General features: G+C 39.0%; 1 protein-coding gene across 5 annotated transcripts in view; it reads left to right on the plus strand.

Moving 5' to 3' along the window:
* HLCS (holocarboxylase synthetase) overlaps positions 1–21,743 on the plus strand; it is a 187,806-nt gene that overhangs the window by 65,599 nt on the left and 100,464 nt on the right. The gene's annotated exons all lie outside the window — the stretch shown is intronic.

Raw genomic sequence — 21,743 nt, forward strand, 5'->3', positions numbered from 1 at the left:
CATGGATAAGTGCCCCGAATTAATGGGATGTTGGTGTAATTGTGAAATAAAGGGTTTTTAAGAAGTCAATTGCTTTGGAATAATTAGTGTGATTTTTTTTATGGGCCAATTTGGTACTTTTAAATGAAACTTATTGGAGAATTTTAAAGAAGGCTTCATTTTGATGTGTACTTCTAAATTAAGGTTAGAGTATAACTTCAGCCTTTAACTCAGGCGGTCGTGACAGAAGGATTATTCTGACAAGTTCTCCATCAAATGCTTTTTTTTTTTGTCCCAGCTCAACACCTGAATAAGTTAACCTTTCACACACCAAGCTCCTGGAATTGAACTATGAAGTGGCCACTTATTTTCCAGAGATGCCTCCACATTAATTTTTAGTGTTGTAGGATGTTTACTTTTTATATTTTTTAACTGACTTTTTTAAGTAGGGTAAACTTACTGTGATGTTTGCCATTTTGTGGTGGTTACAGTGTGTTCTATTTAGATGGCATTTTTATTAGAATTGGACCTTGTTGTTACCTTGAACAACATTTAACTATTGGACATGAAATGTCCTGAGTTTTACTGAACAGGCGGGGGGAGTGGGTGTGACTGTGGGCCAAAGCCATGGGAGCAGCGGGCACCGTCTGCGGGAGGGGCACGTAGGGCCAGCTGCCCAGCTGCAGCGCTGGTTCTCCTGTGCTTGGCCCCCGGTAGAAGCCCTTTCTCTGGAGTCCTTTTCCAAACCCACAGCACAGCCTTTAAATGTTCTCAGTGGTGGCGGCCTTCATCTTTTGAGGATATACCAGATTTCTAGAAAAAAACGACGACGCCATGGTAGAATATCCATTATGGGAAGTATTGGTAGAAACTGCGGAGGTCCCTCCCACCCGCCACCCCGCCCACATTCACTCATTGTGCAGGACTGAGGATGGCTCCTGGTTTGACCTAGGAGCTGAGATCTTGGGATGGGGTATGACTGTCTTGGTTGGAATCCCAGTTCTGCTTTTTACCCCATGAATAATCTTGGGCAAATCAGAACCCTTCAAGCCTCCATTCTCTTATCTGTAGGAGGTAGCTGGTAATAGTCTCTGCTTTTTTGCTTTTAAGTTCACTCACTCAGCTCGCGTCTCTTCAGCACCCACTGTGTGAAGGACTGTGGGAGCCAGTGGGTGGCGGGGAGACAGCAGACGTGCAATACCTTCCCTCCAGGGCTTGCCTTCCACCCCAGAAAAGGGGGAGGAGGTACTGAGAGATGTTCATAGCTTACTTCAGAGCTCGTATTGACTGAACTCTCACTATTCTTTAAACTTTGGGTGACATTCTTTTTTTCTATTTGACCTTCACAGTGGGTTCCTTAGCATCAGTACTGTGAGTGCCCATGAAACAGGTCACTGTTCACTCCAGATTGTGAGATGTTTTTTGGGGGTGGCGTTTCTTTTGCAAATTTTGGCAGCTTTTCCTCATCCTACTAGAAGTACGATGGTTCATCTCTGGTTACTGTTTTGTCAAAAACGTGTTTAGTCCAACTTTTCTTGAAAGAAGAGGAAACACAGTCAATTGTCCATGTTTGTGTCTACCTTAAAATATATGGAGCCAGTTGTCTTAGTCATCAAATTTTCTCTTTATTTAAATCTTAGCACTTAATCAATCATTTTCATAGGTAATAATGGTCAGTTGGAAAGAGCCGGATCTCCACTTGTTTGGACATTTTCATCAGCTCCATGGCTGTGCCTCGTACACCACCTGTGTCTTCCTTGAGACCCCTAAACTTTTTGTGCATGTCAGAAATGCACATGTTTGATATTGCTTCATTCTCTTGAATTCCTTTGAACATCTCAGATGTTCATTACTCTGTGGGATGACTTAATTAGTGCTATATTTGAATTCATTTTGTCAAATGCCTTGGTTATATTTGAAGAAGTAATAAAAGACCACCAAGGGTAATAAGGCAAGGTTTGGGGCTAGAAAAGGCATTCAGTGAAGATGGTGACAGGGAGTGCTCTAAACTTGGGTTTTCCGGGTTCAGATTTATCTTAGAGAGAAAGCCGAGCATTAACTGTAGTTCAGAAGTGAGCTGAGTCCTCCGATGGTTGGGAGTATTTTCACTGTAGTTGCAGGAGTTATTTCCTTAGCAATAGGACCATTTACACAACCTTGGAGTAATGAGGGTGGACTTATTAGAACTCTATCCTCCGCTGGACCAGGCAGCATGACCTTGGAGCATCCTGGCTACTAGCCTGGGGTGAATTCCATCTCCTCCGCTTAGCCTGGGCAGGCTGTAGTGACGCCCACTCAGGGGAACGCGGTGCCTGTTGAGAGGGCCTGTGGGGACAGTGCAGTGTAAAGCCCTTCGCACCGTCTCTGGCATAGAGCAGGTGGTCTGAGTGTTGGGCTCATCTCCGCTTTGCCTATCAACCAGCATGGGTGCTTTCTCCAAATGGAGTTTTCCACTTGGAACCTGCAAAAACAGAGTATGTTCCAGGTTTTCAATGCAGTAACAAATGTAAGAAAATAGCATTTCTAAAATGTGGTTATGCAACAGCATGATAGACCTTTAAGACGTCAAGCTAAGTGAGGTAAGTAGGACCAAGAAATACAAATAGTGTATGATACCACATATATGTGAAATCTGAAAAAGCCAAACTTGTAGTAACAGCAAAATGGTGGTTACCAGGGATGGGGGCATAGAACAGATGTTGTTTAACTTGCAACAAGTAGAAAATAAGCCCTAGAGACCTAAGGCACAGTATAGGGAATATAGGCAACAAGGTTGTATTAAAATCATCAAACTTGCTAAGAGTCTAGAACATAATTATTCCAATTACTAAAAATAAGCCCTAGAGACCTAAGGCACAGTATAGGGAATATAGGCAACAAGGTTATATTAAAATCATCAAACTTGCTAAGAGACTAGAACATAATTATTCCAAATATTAAAAAGAGAGTATAATTATGTAACTTGATAGAGGGGCTAATTCTTGCTACAGTGGCAGTCATATTACAATATATAAATGTGTCAGATTCATACCTGTGCCTTAAACTTACACATTATAATGCTAAATATATTTTTAAAAAACCTCTCTCAATGCAAAAAAAAAAAGGTAAAACTGGGTTTATGAATTAACATTAATTTCCAAGTGGAAACATTTTAAATAGTTTTAGAATTTAGTGTTCATGATAATTCATAGATGGCTGCTCGCTTGTCTACTTGTGGCGAGACGGAGAATGAGCTCTGGGCTACAAAATGTGTTGTAGTAAAAATCTGTGAATGTGTTGGATGATGGAGCAGATACTTTTCCTTTGCCCTTTTCAGTATCCGTCTGCCCCATTCCCGTTTCTCCTCGAACTTTGCTTTAAAACTCACTTAAAAATGCTTCTGTTTTTCTTTCAGACAGAACACTTACCTGCTTGGGAGGTGAGGGTCGCTTTGCTTTCATCTGCTTCTTTAAAATCTTTCACACACCTACCATTTGTATAAATACCCTCAGAGCCCTGAAATAGCCCCGTTTCTGCTTTCTGTTTTGCAGAGAAGCATGTTCTGTTTCTGCATGAGGGGTATTCCGTCACTTTGAGATCCCAAACGCCACATTTTTTAGGCATTGCATAAGGAGTCATTCATCATTTTCATTTTTTGTTTGGCTCTCCCACAAGAGTATTCAAATTAGTGAGAAGGAAAATGATGAAGTCATTGCCTGGCAGAGAGGTATGATTCTGAGAATGTGGGAGGGTAGAGGATAGAAGAGAAGAGGAAGGGATTATGGTGAGGTCTGTACCTACCTCTTTTTCTGACCTGTGGTTCCAGAGGTCACCTGGAGGCTAATGTAGTTTTCACAGTTTAAAATTGGATAATAGGTTTGTACAGAATTTACCTAAAAACACACTTACACAGTGGGGTGGTAGTGTCAATGACTTGTAGGCTGTAACCTTATCTGTGTTGTTCTGACATATCACCTGTCGCCTGTGTGATGTTGGTTGAATCACCCAACTTCTCTGGGTCTGTTTCGTCATATGTAAAATGAGAGGGCTTCACTAGATCTGTGGCTTAATTTTTTTTTTTAAGCAATAAAACCTCTTTTCAAATAAAGTACCCAACTGTGCAGATGGGGCTGGGGAGGCTTCTCAGAGCCCAGTTCCCTCAGGGCATGGGGTCAAGACCACTGGCCAAGAAAATACCCACCTTCTTCCAACGGGGACACTCAGGCCCAACTGACCGGGGGCGGTTATATCTTAATGGCAGGCAGACTGGTTGGCTGGAGTATTTCTTTTTATACCCTACCTTGATCCACGTGGATTTAAGGCTGGGGGGATTTAAGTTTATCTGACATGAGTTCTTTCTGCCTGTGGGAGGCACCCTGTACGGTCAACATGGACTGCATTGTTTCCTTAGTTGTTTGTGTTACAAAGGTATATGCAGAGTATTCATAAAACTCACCATCATTCAGAGGTTCGCACCTTTACCGACTAACAGTAGTGAGGACTGAGTAACTGTGGTTCCCTCTGGAACCCAGGGAAATAAACCTCTGTGGGTCCCGTGCCCCTGTTAAACTAAGCAGTGTTGTCTTGGTGGATGGGGGTGGGTGGGCTAGGGGTGATTATCCAGGTGTCTCCCATTAGAGATGAGTGATGTCTGATAGGAAAAATCTCTGCTGGAAGAGGCTTCAATCCAAACACCCAAGATACAAGAGGGGATGATACCGTGGAGTAAAGAACTTAGCCTAGCTTTGATGGAGAATGCCCCTCTGGTCACAGAATCCTTAGGAGTCCTGGGAAGAGGGATGTGGGTGGGGAGGCAGTGGTGGAATATGGGGATGGAGTTCAGGCAGGTAGTAGTTGTCTTACATGAGGTCTGGGCCAACATTTTAGCTTTTGAAGTTTCATGAAAGCTTCCTTGGCTCATTAACAGAGCATAGAATTTGCCCTGGAATCCGAGTATGGGTTACATGTGCTAGATCAATGGTGGGGGATGTATGTAAGTTGTGGCTTTCTCCCTGCTTTCCTGGAGTTTTTATTTGCAACTTCTCAGTATCCTTCCTACTTCTGGAAATATCCCATGGCACCATCTCTTTTCTAAACTTAAACAAAATGAGATGTAATTTGATTTTTAACACTTTGTGTTATCCATGGAGGGTAATATAGGAAACCACAATGTTGCCGACCAGGGCTTTGAATCTCTGACGAGGACCTGGTCTTACAAGAATCTGTTCTGGTTTTGGTTGAGAAAGTCAATTAAAATGCCTGTCCTGTAGCTTTTGGTTTAGGTTTTGTTTCCAGTTGTTTCCTTGCCTTGCTTGCCCTTTTCTTTTTGATGCAAAGTGAAAGTGCCTCCTAGCAGTTAAAAGTCATCAGAGGTGCCCTTGGAGCTTTTGTTCCAGGCCTGCAGACATAGGGCACCACTGGAAGATTGCAGGCAGGTGTGCTTTTGTATGGTGGCACCCAGTAAACTGTCATGAAACAGGCTGATTTTTCCCAGCACAGTGTTGACATCCTTGGGATAGAATAAACGATTTGACATCTTCTAAACCCAAGATCAGACCAACAGTGTATATACAAAGTTCTCATAGCCTCTCCTATCTGAGAGGTACCTGAAAGGCCAGTTGCCTTCTACTGCCCTCTGCACTATTTTGATGTGTCTCAGCAACCCATTGGTGGGCAACTTCCTGCCATTTGTCCAATTAGCAAGCATTTATTTAGCGCTTACAATTTGAGATAGCTCATTCCAGTCATCTTAGGATAGTACTGTCTCCCAGGGTGGGTCCTTTTAAACCCATCTCATTCCAAAAAGGAAATCTGGCCATGGATCCAAGTAGAGAAAAGTTAACTTTCTCCTAAATGAAAGTTAGGAGATTTGTTAATCAGTTAAGGTAGTTTAAGACATTGAAGAGAGTTATTCTGGACTCTTTTATCCTCATGTCATCTTTTCTCTAAGCATTTCTGGTAATGAACATTTCTTCTTCACCTGTTGGAGATCAAAAGTTAGGTCTGAAGGATCTAAAAGCATTGATATAAAGTCAGTCAGGGTACATAGAACTACTCAAATTTATGTTTCTCAATATTTTTTCAGTTGTAAAAAGAACTCTTATTTATTACAGAAACTTGGAAATACAGTAATTATATAATACGGAAATGAATCTCATCTATAACCCCATTATCTATAAAAGATCATTTTAATCTTTTGGTATATTTCTTTCTAGTCTTTTTATCCTCCTACACAATATATGTAAAATTGTGATTACATTATTTATAAAATAAGCATTTCCCATGCAAAAAAAAGGGCTGCTAAAAACATGTCTTTTATTGGGTGCATATAGTTAGACCATGATTTTTAAGCAATCTCATATGAATGTATGAATGTATTCCTGTCAGTTCCATTGTTTTCTTATTCTACATACTTCTTTTTGAGCCAGAAGTTTTGTATAATTCTTCAGTGGCCCCATCACAACATTTCTTTTCCAGAAGATAATTGGGACATTACTAAAAAAAGGCAGACATTGATAAAAGTTGAACAGGATAAGGCTAATAGTATTTGTTACTTACAGTATTTCATATTATTTCATCGCTACTGTACAATTATTTCATATTATTTCATCTTCTGTGCACAGAGGTATGCATTAATAATAATAATAGCTAACATTAATTTGGCATTTACTGTGTGGCAGGTACTGTGCATAATGTACATTTTTCCCATTTAGTCTTTATCAAAAGTCTTCAAGATAGGGACCATTATAGTTCCCATTTTAAGAAATGAGGAAGTTATTGCTTAGGGAGTTGAAATGGCTTGGTCAGAACCATGCAAAGAGTTAAATGGTGGAAGCAGTAAAAAGATTTGTTTTGAGAGCCTTAATTCTTACCCCTAATACCATGTTAATTCCAACATATACTTTGCTGAAATCCTAATACACTCTATCCTGCATACTTACAGGATCTATTTATATACTAATCTTGTTACAAAGGGAAATCAGGTCAGCTGACATGTCTAATCCTTGGTGATTTTCTTAAAAATTTTTATGAGATGTATGGTAGAAAGAACTGTAATGGGAGTTCTAAGGTAAAGTCCAAGTTCTTGAGATTACTAGTGAGATAACTAACTTGTTTGTTCCTTTGTACCATTATCTGTGAAATATGGATAGTGCTACCTATATTAATTGAGTATGATCTGGATTTAATAGAAGAGTATAAATGAAAGTGCCCTGTACTGTACTGGTGTTCAGTAGTAGTAATTTCCTTATTTCCTTGGATTTCGATGGGGATAGGACATCTCTAGTTAGCATGATTTTCTTTGAAAATTGTTTTAGCTCATCCAGTTCATAATAAACCCTTCCAATATCAGCCACAATGAATTTAATTGTGTTTTCTTCATGTTCTCAAGTTCTGTGAACTTGAAATAGAACAGTAATAATTATCCAATTTGAAGAAGAGAGAAAAAGACTAAAAAATATTAAGCCTCAGGACCCTGTGGGATCATATATAAATGTTAATATATATGTAATTGGAGTCCCAGAAGAAGAGAGACAGATAGCCAGAAAAAAAATATTTGAGGATAATGGCCAAATGATCCCCCAAGAGACATAAATTTATAGGTTTAAGAAGTTCATTAAACCCAAAGGAGAATAAATATGATGAAAGTACACCTAGGCACATCATGGTCAAGCCACTAAAGACCAAAGATAAAGGGAAAATACTGAAAGCAATCTGAAGAAAGTGACACTTCATGTACAGAGGAATTTTGATTTGAGTGTCCTTGGATTTCTCATCAGAAATTATGGATACCAGAAGAGAGTGGAACATTATTTTTAGAGGGCTCAAAGAAAAACCTGTCAACCCAGAATTCTATACCCAGGAAAAATATGCTTCAGCAATGAAGGCAAAATATATTTTCAGAATAAAGAGCACTAAGACAGTTTGCCATAGTGTAGATCTGCTGGATAGAAATGCCAGGGGTGAAGGGAAATATACCAGATGGAAACTTGGATCTTCAGGAAGAAATGAAATGCCAAATTTCTGAGTTAATTAAAAATACCCTTTTCTACCTAATTTCTTTAAAATATATATGACTGTTTAAAGTTAAAATCATATCATCCTGCATAATTTTGTGTGTGACAATGTCTTATATATGACATCTCTAGTATAAAGGACAGTGGAGAGGTGGTAAATGGACTTAGGTAATTGCAATATTTCTGTCTAATGTGAAATGACATAATATAGACTTGGTAGATGTCTAAATTAAGCATGTAGATTGTAATCCCTAGAGTAATCACTAAACATATAGGGCAAAGATGTATAGCTAAAATGCCAATAGATAAATTAATATATACAAATAATCCAAAGAAGGCAGCTTTAGAAAAAGGAATATTGGAACAACAAATGGAAGGAAAAAATAAAAATGAACAAAATGGTAGATGTAATTCAGCTGTAGCAATAATTACATGGTAATGGACTAGGTATGCGGTTAAAAGGCTGGGAGTTTCAGAATGGATAAAAAGAAAGAGCAAGACCTGAGTATATATTCTCTTTGAGACACATTTAACTATGAAGACACAGATAGTTTAAAAGTAAGAGGATAGAAAAAGATATACCATGCAAACAGTAAGCTTAAGAAGGCTGGAGTGACTTTATTAACATCCAGTAAAACAGACTTTAAGACAATTAGGAAAAGCACAGAGAGATATTTCGTAATGATAAAAGGGTCTGTTCATAAAGAAAACATAACAATCCTAGAAGTGTATTTACTTAATAACAGAGCTTCAAAATACATCAAGCAAAACTTGACAGAATTAAAGGAAAAACAGACAACTCCACAATAATAGTTGGACATTTTAATACCACTCTTTTTTTTAAATTACATTGGTTTATTAATAAAATGATTTTAAAAAATTGAAAATAGCACAAAAGAATGGGTGTGTGTCCTGGAGCACTGTCCAACAGGACTCCCCAGATATCATTTAGTTCTCTAGGTAAATGTACCTTTGTAATGTTTTTTGTAACACCACTCTCTTAACGGGCATGGAACTACTAGGAAAAAGTCTTGAAAGACAGAGGATCTGAATAACACCATTAACCAGCTTCACTGAATTGATGTTTATAGGACATTACACCCGGCAAGTACTCATAGTATATTAACCAGTGTAGACTATATGATGAAGTAAAATAAGTCTCTATAAAAATAAATGATTGAAATCACTGACTACATTCTCTGTCGATGATGGAATTAAATTAGAAATCAATAACAAAAATTTATCTAAGAATATCATAATTACTTCAAAATTAAACTTACATCTAAATAGTCCATGGGTCAAAGGAAGAATCACAAGAGAAATTAGAAAATACTTTGAAATTAAGGAATATCTAAATAGAGATACCAGGATCATGGATCAGAAGACTCAGTATTGTTAAGATGTTATTTTGCCTTAAATTGATTTGTGGATTCAATAAAAGTTTAATAAAAATCACAGCTGGAGTTTTAGTAGAAAAATTTACATTCTTTACTTAAGAATTCAAGGAAGAGAAAATGATTTTGAACAAGCACAAAGTTAGAGAAGTCATATTACCTGACTTTCAGACTTATTATGAAGCTGTGATAATCAAAGCTGGTGGTATTGGCATTAACAAAAAACAGATCAATCGAACGGAATACTCCAGAAATAAACCTGTCCTTAACTGGCCATTTGACTTTTGACACTTTTGAGACAAAAAGTTTTCTTAAAAATTTTAATGAGATATTGGTAGAAAGAACTATAGTGAGAGTCCTAAGGTAAAATACCAGTTCTTGAGTTTGCCAGTGGGATAACTAACTTGTTTATTCCTCTGTACCATTATCTGTAAAATAGAGACAATGCTACCTATATTAATGGGTTGTGATCTGGATTTAATAGAAGAGCATATATGAAAGTGCCCTGTACTGTACTGATGTTCAGCAGTAGTAATTTCCTTATTTCCTTGAATTTCAATGGGGATAGGACATCTCTAGTTAGCATGATTTTCTTTGAAAATTGACAACTCCAATGGAGAAAGGAAAGTCTTTTAAAGAAATGGTGCTGGAATAACTAGATATATACTCCATATTAGAAATTAGATGAATAGGTATATGCTTCATATTGGAAATTAAATGAATCTTGACCCCTATGTCACATCATACACTAAAATTGATTTGACATGGATTATAGAATTTAATACAAAAGCTAAAATGTGAAAGCTTCTAAGGGAAAATAGAGCATCTTCATGACTTGGGAATTGGCACAGGTTTCATAAGCTGGTTATAGAAAGTAATAACTATAAATAAAAAAATTTATAAATTAGGCTTCATAAAAAATGAAAATATTCTCTTCATCAAAAGATACTGATAAAAGATGAATAGACAAACCACACATTGGGAGATAATATTTGCAAAAATATATATCTGACAAAAACTGGTATCTATAATATATAAAGAACTTCTATAACTCAATAATAAAATGACAAGCAGCTCAACTAAAGCACTTGAACACCAATACACAAGAATGCCTGCAGCCAGGTAAACACATTAAAAGATCTTTTCTATTTTCTGTCTTCAGGAAAATGCAAATTAAAAACACAATGAGATACCACTACCCACCAGATGACCTAAAAATAAAGACTGGCCCCACCACATACTGAAGATGTGGAAAAACCACAATTCCTAAACATCACAGGGTTGGTGGAAATGTAAAATGGCACAACCACTTTGAAAAAATGGTGTGGCAGTTTTCTTATGAAAGTAAACATGTACTTCTCTTCCAACCCAACAATCTTACTCCTCCTTATTTACCCAGGATAAATGAAATATGTGTCTACACAAAGACTTGTACATCACTGTTCATAGCAGCTTTATGTGTAATAGCCTAAACCTGGAAATAACCCAAAATGTCCATCAACAGCCGCATGGATACACTGTAGCCTATTCATACCGTAGAACACCATTCAGCAATAAGAAAGAATGGGCTGTAGAGACATGTATCAGCTTGCATGAATCTCAAAAACTTTCTGAAGGGGAAGAAGCCTTCCACAAAATAGTACATACTGGATGACTCCATTTTATGAAGTTCTAAAACAGGCTAATCAATGGTGGGAGGAAATCAGAAGACTGGCTTTCTCTGGGGGAAGTGGGTAGAGATCAACTGGGAAGGTCCAGGAGGAGTGATGTTAGTGTTTCTTCTTCTGATAGGGGTTTTGGTAACAGGTATATACATTTGTCAAAACCCAGCAGATCTTCTGATATCCTGCAGGTAAATTTTACATTAAAACTAAAATACTGGACTCTACTTAAATGCAGGCTTAAGTATTAAGCGGGAAGGGGTATCTCCAGTTTACACTGAAACTCAGAAGGCAATAAGTATGGATAGATGGTTTGATTGATATGTACTTAAGCAAGTAGAATATTAATAGTAGAATCTAGCTGGTGGGTAGATAAGTGTTCACTCTAAAATCTACCCTTGCTGTAATGTGTCAGTATTTTTATAATAAGGAAATCTCTATGGAAGGTTTTGTTTATTTATATATTTTTTTGGTATCATTAATATACAATTACATGAGCAACATTGTGGTTACTAGATTCCCCCCATTATCAAATCCCCATCACATACCCCATTACAGTCACTGTCCATCAGCGTAGTAAGATGCTGTAGAGTCACTACTTGTCTTCTCTGTGCTATACTGCCTTCCCCAAGCCCCCCCTACATTATGTGTGCTAATCATAATGCCCCCATAATGCCCCTTATTTCCCTTCTCCCTCCCTTCTCACCCCCCAACCCTAGTGCCTTTCCCTTTGGCAACTATTAGTCCATTCTTGTGTTCTGTGAGTCTGCTGCTGTTTTGTTCCTTCAGCTTTTGTTTTGTTCTTATACTCCACAGATGAGTGAAATCATTTGGTACTTGTCTTTCTCCGCCTAGCTTATTTCACTGAGCATAATACCCTCTAGCTCCATCCATGTTGATGCAAATGGTAGGATATGTTTTCTTCTTATGGGGCTAAATAATATTCTATTGTGTATATGTACCACCTCTTCTTTATCCATTCATCTACTGATGGGCACTTAGGTTGCTTCCATTTCTTGGCTATTGTAAATAGTGCTGCAATAAACATAGGGGTGCATATGTCTTTTTGAAACTAGGCTCCTGCATTCTTAGGGTAAATTCCTAGAAGTGGAATTCCTGGGTCAAATGGTATTTCTCTGTGGAAGGTTTTAAAAAATAGCCACGACAGTATACTTAAAATCAATTAAACTTTGAAAATTGGATCTGTGTAAACTCTTGTATCCGCAGTTGTATATGAAGACTACATCATAAAAGGAAATGTATGTTGTTCCATGCTCATATATTTTTCTCCTTTGTCTTTTGTTTACTTAAATGTACACAATTTTCTCCCCTTCCTTGAACAAAATACCTTAAGGTGTAGGGAAAGTATGAAGGTAAAGCTGAAGTGTTACTTTTGGTGATTTGCTGGATTATTTCTGCCTTAGGTTTTGGGTATTCTGTGTTCTAAAATTTGAAACAAAAATCACAGTCTGTATTCCCGTTTTCTGAAATCCCAGTGGTCTAATTTCTTTTTATTTATGCCCCTAGTGAAAATATTTTAAAAATCTAAATTTGTCTGCACATAAAGTTTTCATTTCTCACACCTCATATCACCCAGCCTGCTGTCATGGCCTTTACAAGTGTGTGTGGAATAGAAGGCTCCCTGCCCGGCACATGGCAAGTCTCAAGATTGCTATAAACTGTTCAACCTTGTGTTAAAAAGAGAAGATATAATTAGCAGCGTTCTCATTATTTAAAATATTCTCATTAATGTATATTCTGATGTAATTTTACTCCGTAATTGCTCAAAAGAGCCTCCCCATGGCTCGAGCAGCAGTGGGGGGTAGAGGGGGTGTAGGGCTAGGTGCTGAATTCTCTTCCTTCTCAGATGCTGTTTTCCAGACCCTTCTGCCTAGGTCCTTTGAAACAGTCGTAGTGGATCTGTGAGTGGTTAGCTTTCTTCTTTTAGGGTTTGGAGTTTAGTCTTTGATATCTCTATCTCATACTTTCATTGAAAATTCTTCCTGTTAACTAGTCCTTAAGATATTTTGTCTTGATACCCACCACCTCCCTTTTAAGACTTCTGTTTATATTATGGGGCATTTTCAAGTATGATTCCTAAACAATGACTTCTGGTGGAAAGACTGAGCTGAAATCCTCATATCTCCAAGTTTAACAAATGTATGAATAACTGATGGAATGGCAGTATAGACAGTGATGCAGTTTCTATGTATTGATAATCTAGTTTTTACATTATTAATGAACTATCATCTGGAAAGATTTTTAAGAAGCAGGAAGGAGAAGCATGCTCATATTGGTGGAAATCATTGTGTGTAGTGACTAATAAAAATAATGAGTTCATAATAGCCAATCACCAGGAGAGTGACTGTTTGTTGAGACTGTACAAAGCCCACTCAGAATGTTCTGTGTATTCTCTTTTCCTCCTCTCCATGTCCCGCTGGGTATTAAGAAGCCTGACATGTGTCTGAGGAGCCGCAGTGGCCCAGATGCATGGCTCCTGGGAGGGGCCACTGGGTTTGAGGGCTGGCCGGTACTGGCCAGAGCCTCTGCTTCTCACTGAGATAATGGGCAAAAAGCAAAAGCAGCAAGACCTTGTCCCTGACAGTGTTTCAGTGTCAGTTTCTGAAGTCCCTTAAATGAAAAGCACACATGCTTTGGTGTGGAATTAATTTTTAAAATCATAGCAAGCAACCTTCACTCTTCAAATTCTTTGTAATTTGAAGGTATGCTAACACACATTTTATTTTAAAGGTAGTGTTCTGCTATCCCTGTATCATAACCCTGGTCCACTCCAGAAGATTCCAAAGCAACAATTTATGGTTTCTCCAGAAATTTGGGTCTCTTATTATTTACAAATGATCCTAGGTAGGAAGACCTCCATTCTTCTTGTTCTAAATAAGGACATTAGATTTTATCCCTGAGGTAGTTTTGAGAATCTGTGGTTTTTAACTCAGCTGATATAAACATAAGATTAAGGATGTCAGCAAATTTAAAGTGAAAATTTAACAAAATAAGGGTATAGTATCAGAAAAAAACTTTCTTATGGGTTGGATGATTTACTAGGAGTAAGTGAATCTGGTAAAGATGAGAATTATTGAAGGCAGAATTCTTTTCTCTGAGGATCCTGAAACTTCTTAAGCATTTCTTATTCTCACAATGCTTTATAAAAAGCAAAGGACATTTTGAAAACACAAAATGCAGTCTGTGTAGTCTGTAGGAAAGAAGTGAGATTTGAAAATGAACATCTCTTCTGGCACATTATGAGATGGCTGGAAGAAACTCATCGAAAATTAAATATCTTCTCCTTAAAAAATTGACTCAGGTCATTAAAAAAAAAGTTGTACTTTTCCCTTGAAACATTCCATCTGAGACTTGGATCCAAGGAGTTAGTGTCCAGACACAACAGTCCAGTGTCTCCATTTTTCATGGGAAGAAAGTACAGCTCAGAGGGAAGAGGGGTGCTGGAGACCTCAGTACTCTCAGGAGGCAGAAGTGGGGCACTCTGGTCCTGCACCCCAGCTCCTGGCCAAGCCCAGTGCTCTACTGGCCTGGGGGTGCAGGCTGCTCGGGGTCCTGGACATCCTGACATGGAAGCACACTGTCAAGGCTCGTATGTTTGTCTGGAGGAGGAATGTGTGTTCAGGGCTGCACTCCATCCATCCAAAGTTCTCTGGTCATGTTGGGCTCCATTTGAGGGTGTGGGTGGCAGGCAAACACTGTTCTCTTGATACTTTTTTCGATACAACTTTTATTTTCGTCTTCATTTTCTTTCTACTTTCCTCAGAAAGATGTGTTTGCCGGAATTACGTTAGAATCAAAGTACAAGCGCAGAGAAAAATTAAGAGGAAAAATGAAATTGGTGCTCAAAATCACAAAATCCTATAGATTGTTAGCAGCTTTCAATTATACAAGTAATACATGAGTATATTTTCCTTTCTTAAAGTGAAAATTCACAACTAATATTAAAGTTCACCCCAGTCACTCCTTTGCTCCCACACTTCCCATTCCCACCTCTGTGATCACCGTTGGGAGGTCAATCTGTCTTTTTCAAGGACTTTTCTATAACAGGTGTCTTATTGTATGTTTCTATATTGGGATAAAAGACTCTAAGATGTTAAATAGCAAGAGACTCAATAATAATTTGGCTTTGAAAGAAAGGCATTTAGTTCAACCTTATGTGACCCTCTATGGTAAGCAGCCTAGGTCACTGGGGCTGCCATGTTCCATGCAGTCATTTGGGGCCCCAGGCTGACAGTGGGTGACTCTGCGTCTTTAACATGTGGATCCTAGGTCAGTGTGGTCATTGCTATTCCAGCCAGCAGGAAGGACAAAGGGTGGAAATAGAGGGCCAGAGATTGTCTCTTAAACTAGCAAGGCTGGAGTGGCACATGCGCACCTTCCTTTGTCCAGAGCCTGGTCCCCACCAGCCCAGCTGAAGGGAGCGAAGTGGGGGCAGGGGAGTGAGGGGATGCATGGTGCAGCCAGGAAGAAGGGAAGGATCAACACGGGAGCACTGCTCTCTGTCATTGCTGCTGCATCCTTCTGTCATTCACTTGTGCACCTTGGAGTATTAACTATTCCAGCACCAGTCTAGATCCTTCCTTTTCACTGCTGCTTAATATCCCTCAGGAAGAACACGTCACTCTGTGTTTAGCCATTTCCTTCTTACTGGATAGTTAGCTGGTTTTCACCATTTGCTCTTAGAATCAGTGTTGCCCCTTGGAGTGCACTTATCAATCTATGGACATGATGGACATGTTTCTCTCCTGTGGGATCTGGGTCATGAGGGATGTGTCCTGTTTGAATAACTTTTGTTAAACTGCCTTCCAAACCAAGAGGATATGCCAGTTTATACTCCCACTCTCATTTTCCTACAATGAGGGCTATAGGCTGATTCTTGCATTTTAATTCTGACAACAAAGGAGGTTAACCACCCACACCCCCCAAGAAAAAGGAAAAGAAAAATGAAACACTAGAATGAAAGTTCTTTGGAGAAATATTTATTACAGAGTAGATTCATTAGAGCAGACCACTCTTAAAAAAAACTACTCAAGTTCTTGGCTTTCATTTATGGCCAGCATCTAATACTAATTTATTTCTACTTAGTTACCCAATTTAGTAACAGTTTAAAAATCTGTGGTTGAAGATGATAGTTAAAGATGAAACCAAAGTATTTAAAGGAAATGAAAGTTACCTTTTGATTTAGAACCAGCTGCCATAGACCAAGGTTGCTTTTGAGGAATTTATGTTTGAGGGAATGCGATCCCTGAGTTGCTGCTATGAATTTGCTCGAAATCATGAAAACAGTCATCTAAGTTAGAGGGACTCTGCCTTTTGCAGACCAGAGGCCAAGATGTAGTGCTCTTATAGCAACTTACATCTAGTCAGACACATGAATCAAACTTCGAGCCTAGAGAAACCTGTGCCATTTTTGTAGACATACTTTTATACCAATCTCATACAAAATGTAATGACATCATTGAAGTAGTTATTTCTTGAAGTGTAAGATCATGTTTATAATCATCTATACATTTGCTGATGTCTTTATTTCCTAGTGTGTATCTTTCTTTTCAATCATAGTTTCACTTTTGAATGAAAGATCAATTTCTGCAAGTCTCAGGTTATTGGTTTAATTCAATTTCAAGCATTTCTGCCCTTCCCTTACCATTCCCTTCCCCCACTCCAGAAACAAATATTATTACTTTGCATGGCCAACCAAACTAATGTTGTCCAGATTGGAAGGTTATAAAACTTATACAACTCAGGCTCACAAAAGTAAGATATCACATGTGAATTCAAGAAGCTGTTGGTTATGAAGCTCTTTTCCTTTCTGAAAGGAAAGTAGTTTTAAACTTCATTGAACAGATCTATGAAAAAGGTTGAGTATTATTTTACAATAATTTTAGACTTTCATGACTGGAAATTAAATACAGCAGTTTTAGGGGTATATTTTACTTGAACTTTTACAAGCTCAGGCCATGTTTTTATTAAAAAATCGGACTCAGCACCTTATATGGAGTACAATTCCAGATGTGAGGTGTAAGAGAAATTGCTGGGGCCACCTGCTTACTGTGTATTACAAACCTGTGTGGTAGCTGATGTCATACAAAGTGCATGTGATAGGGAATAATTTTGAGTTATTGACCGTATCAGCATGGTAAGGATCACTGGTGATGGAATGACCAGAATTTTCTATTGCATTGTACTATTCGTTTCAAAAACCAGGGTTGAAATGATTTCAAAACAACAGTAATGGTACAAAGACTGAAGAGATTCCATGAGTGCATTTAGGGAGAAGCAGGACAGGGGAAGGAATAGCAGAGGAAGGTAAACTTAATTTCACGGACTTTGTATGGGGTGGAAGCAGAGTTCTTAATTTTTAGAGCTTTTCTCTATTTTTTAACAGCTGTTCTTGTTCTTTTTATCTTTTTATCCTTTCCCATCTTTGCTCTGGTCCTGCTTCCCTATCTTTTCTTGGTGTTGATGAAAAGAAAGCCTCCATTTCAGGTTTAACTGGCATCATAGATCCAGGGTCTGCAAACATGTGCCTTGGAGCAGTGGGCTTTAAACTGGGGGTGCATGTAGGGGTGTGTGTCTGGGGAGGCCCTTGTTCAGACCCTCTGACTCTTCCCTGGAGTGATCGTCTGAGCACAGGCCTGTAGTGGGGCATCAGGTGTCCCATTCCAGGGTTCCCCTTCATAATCACCTTTTCCACCATCCATGGTCCTGTCATGGATGGAGCCTTGTCCACGGTGGAGTGGCCGCTGGGCAGAGAACGAAAGGACAGTGTGAAATGTTGGTGTGAGAAAGCGAATGACCCTGGGTACCAACTCCTCCTGCACGTCTCGTAGTTTGATAGTTTCCAATTCTTCAGATGGAATTGAAGGAAGACTGACCCAACTGTCACCAATGGATCATTAGAGAAGACTTCTCAGTGATAGATAAGAGTGCTTTGGGGCACATGTGTTGGAAGGAGTTTAAAGAATTGAGCGATGTTGCTATAATGAAACTCTCGCTCCCTGTCATCCATGTGAACAAGGTTTCTCAGTGTTTACATCTATAAACATGGAAGGTAGTAGAGTCAGTGTGACTCCTGTCTCATTTTAGCAATAAGTAATACTCATCTGTGGGTCCAGAAAAAAAAGATGCATTCATCTCACGGACGTTTTTCCAATGGATTTCAAGTTTTTATGTGTAGTATTTGTGTGTGTGTGTGTGTGTGTGTGTGTGTGTGTGTGTGTGTGTGTGTGGTATTTTGATCAAAATTTGAAGCCTATGTATTTTGACCAATGGTGTACTATTGATAACTCCAACTATACATCAACTCACTATGAATTATAGTAATTAGAGCTTTATGGTCATAGGAAATAAAACAAAAATTCATATTTTACATACATATTTTAATTGTAGACAAAGCAGGGAGGTTAAGACTTTCAAGTACCAAATGATTTTATTAGGATGAAATTCTGGAGGTGAAGTCAAATTTTGTTGACAGAAGAAGGAATGAAAATTTCTGACTAAAGAAGTCTGTTCGTGTAGTTTTTCAATAAATGATGGTGAGTAACACATTTCTATAGGGTTTGATTCCTTCACATCTAAAAGAGTGATGTAATAGTTTCATTTAAAGTATCAGTGGTTACTCTTAAGATAGAAATTCCATCCTCTGCAATAATCCTCTGAAAAACATATGTCAACTTGAAACTATGCAAAGCTTTAATAGTTTTTTATAATTCTTTTAGGGGCCATGCAAGCCAAAGGTTTGAAGACCACTGCTGTAGGGCTCATAGCTACTTCCACCCAGCAAGATAGCATGTTTTAACTCCGTGGTAGGGGGTTGAGATGGGCTGTTTGATTTTGAGCAGCAAAACTTCTCCAAGAAGAAGTAATACAAAGAGAATCTTGAGCAAGGGTAGGTGTTGTTTTATGGTAATTTTCAGTTTTCATAACTTTGCTGAAAAAAAAAAGTCTTTTGTCCAGGGACACTGCCGCATGAGTGAGCTCTTTATGTGCAAATCTGATCATGCTTTCTCAAAAACTCACAGGTTCCACGTTTCCTAATCTGTAAAATCCAACCCCTTAGCTTGCCAGGAAAGACTCAACCACTGGGCTCCAACCTTAGTTTACATGGGTCTGCCCATGACCCTGCCCATCACTCTGATGTTTTTTTCTTTCAGTTTCAAGGAACACCTGCTGTGTCCTGAGACTATCTTTGAATGTGCTGCTCACACTGCCTGAACATTTCTCCACCATTTTCCATCTGATTCATTCCCACTGGGCAATCGTGGTCACTTCTCTCTCTGGATACCGCGGCCCCATCTCTGGGTAGATTTGTATGTCTCCACATCACACTGGTGCCTGCGCACCATGTCTCCCTGCTGGCACCCAGATGCAGGATAGCATTTAACTTGTGCCACGTTGGGGCCTGGGAAAATAATGAGCACTCATATTTATGACTGCATATACAATTTTGGCTCATGGGATTTGAGGAATTTGTTTCAGTTAAGAAATGGCAATGTTGACTTAAGGGTGGGGCTCAGCTCCAACCCCATTTGGTCTTCAGCAAGCTGTCCCTTCACCAGTGCTGTGTCTTGATTTTGCTTCTGTGCAGAGGCTGGTGTTAATATGACTATAGAGTCTGAGGCTCTCAGGGACAGAGCAATGATCTTGCGGGTCTCATTGGTTTCTGTTTTCCTTTTCTACACTTCTTAGTTTGAAGTAATCCTCTACACTTCTTAGTTTGAAATAAGAACAAGTATAATAATGCACCAATTGCTAACATTTTGCCGCACTCGCTTACTCTTTCACTCAAAGAATAAATACATACATTTTATGTGCATTTGTGCATGCACGTATGTATCCTGAGTCATTTGAGACTTAGCTGCAGCCATCACAACCCCTTGCCTCTAAATGCTAAGAACAAGACCTTCTGTTACATAAACACAGCACAGTTATAAAATTCAGCAAATTTTGCATTACAATGCTGTTCTGTAACAGTGTATATTCAGGTGTTGCCAGTTGTTCCAATCATGCCCTTGGTGGTCATTCCCCCATTCCAGGATCACTCATTGCATTTAGTTGCCCCGTCTCCGGAGTCTCCGTTAACCTGGAGCATTTCCTCAGCTTCCCTTCATTGTTTGTGTCATTGACATTTGGAAGGATACGGGATTCAATTCAGGCAGTTTGGGGCAGGAACACAGCCCATGTGATGCTGTGTCCTCAGAGCAGCACATTGTCAGGGCGCACAGGATGCCAGCTGTCCTGCCGTGGTGAGGTTCATTTTCATCGCTTGGTGAAGGTGGCATGCACAGATGATCATTTTCCTTTTGTAACAGAGAAGTCACCTATGGGAGATGCTTTGACAGTAGTTTCAAACTTTCACCCTGTAATTTTATTATGATTCTTGCATTAATCAGGCAGCAAAATGGCAAGTTTCTTTCATTCTTTTGACATGTATTTGTTGACACTCTATATAAGAAATAGCCTTCCTTTCTCATTCTTTATTCATTTATTTATGTCAGTACAACATGTGGATTTTTATTTTGTTCAGTAAATAACAATGCATTAGATGTAATTATTTATCTTGGTGCCCAACGTCCCACAGATTTGCCCAGTGAGAGCCCCTGCACTGTGGTTCCTGTGTCCTTTTGCCAGAGCCAGACCATTTCTTGAACATCCTTGTTTTCTGGCACAAAAAGAATCAACTCCTGCTTAAAAATATCTTGTCTTGTTTTATGTTACTTCTGATCCCAGTGTGCTGTAGCATATTTTTTTGCTCTGCTGGTTTATGTTTCATTTTTCCATCATTAATTTAAGACAAAAGGTTTTAATTGGGGAAGTAGGTTTACTGAAGCTGGTGAGACCCATCAAGTCCAACATAACTTTCCTAAAACCTGCCTCCCTACAGCCCTCACTACTGCAGTATCAGCCCAAACTATTTCTCTGTGGCCTTCTGGGGAAAGCACCTGATGGGTGAGAAATCTGTTAGGGGGAGAGTTATTATTGCTTTTATAATTGTTTGTTTTCCTTGGGAAGGGAGGATTCTTAGGGCTTTTTATTTTATTCTTTATGTTCCTCCATATTTTTCAAATTTTGTACCATAGACATGAATTACTTGTGGAGTAAGAAAAAGTGTAATTAACCTTTTTTTTAGCAGTTGTTTTTAGAGACAGTTATGGATTATGCAAAAACAGAATTCCCATAAAAGTTTCACCCAGCTTCCCCTTATGTTAAGATTTGGCACAACCACAGTACATTTATCAAAAGCAGGAAATTAACCTTGGTACAATTATTGTATTGAAGTTCCCAAGACCATCCTCAGGTTCACTGATTCACTAGGAGGACCCACAGGACACGTAGTCATACTCAAGGCTGTGATTTATTGCAGCGAAAGGGTACAAAGCAAAATCAGTGAAGGGCAAAGGTGCATGGGTGGGGTCTGGAGGAAGCCAGGTGCAAGCTTCCCAGGTCTTCTCCCCATGGATTCACACAGGACATACTTAGTCCCTCAGAAGGAGCAGTGACCACAGATACAAAATGCTGCCTACCAGGGAAACTCATTAGAGACCCAGTGCCCAGGGCTTTTACTGAGGGCAGGTCATGTAGGTACCCTCTGCCTAGTTTGTGCCAAAATTGTAGTCTCCCAGGAGGAAAGTGGATGCCGAGCGTAAGCCATATTGTTTAAACAGTGTAGGCACAGTGAGTCACCCTTATCAGTT

The sequence above is a fragment of the Manis javanica genome, chromosome 3, assembly GCF_040802235.1.
Source record: "Manis javanica isolate MJ-LG chromosome 3, MJ_LKY, whole genome shotgun sequence".
Lineage (NCBI taxonomy): Eukaryota > Metazoa > Chordata > Mammalia > Pholidota > Manidae > Manis > Manis javanica.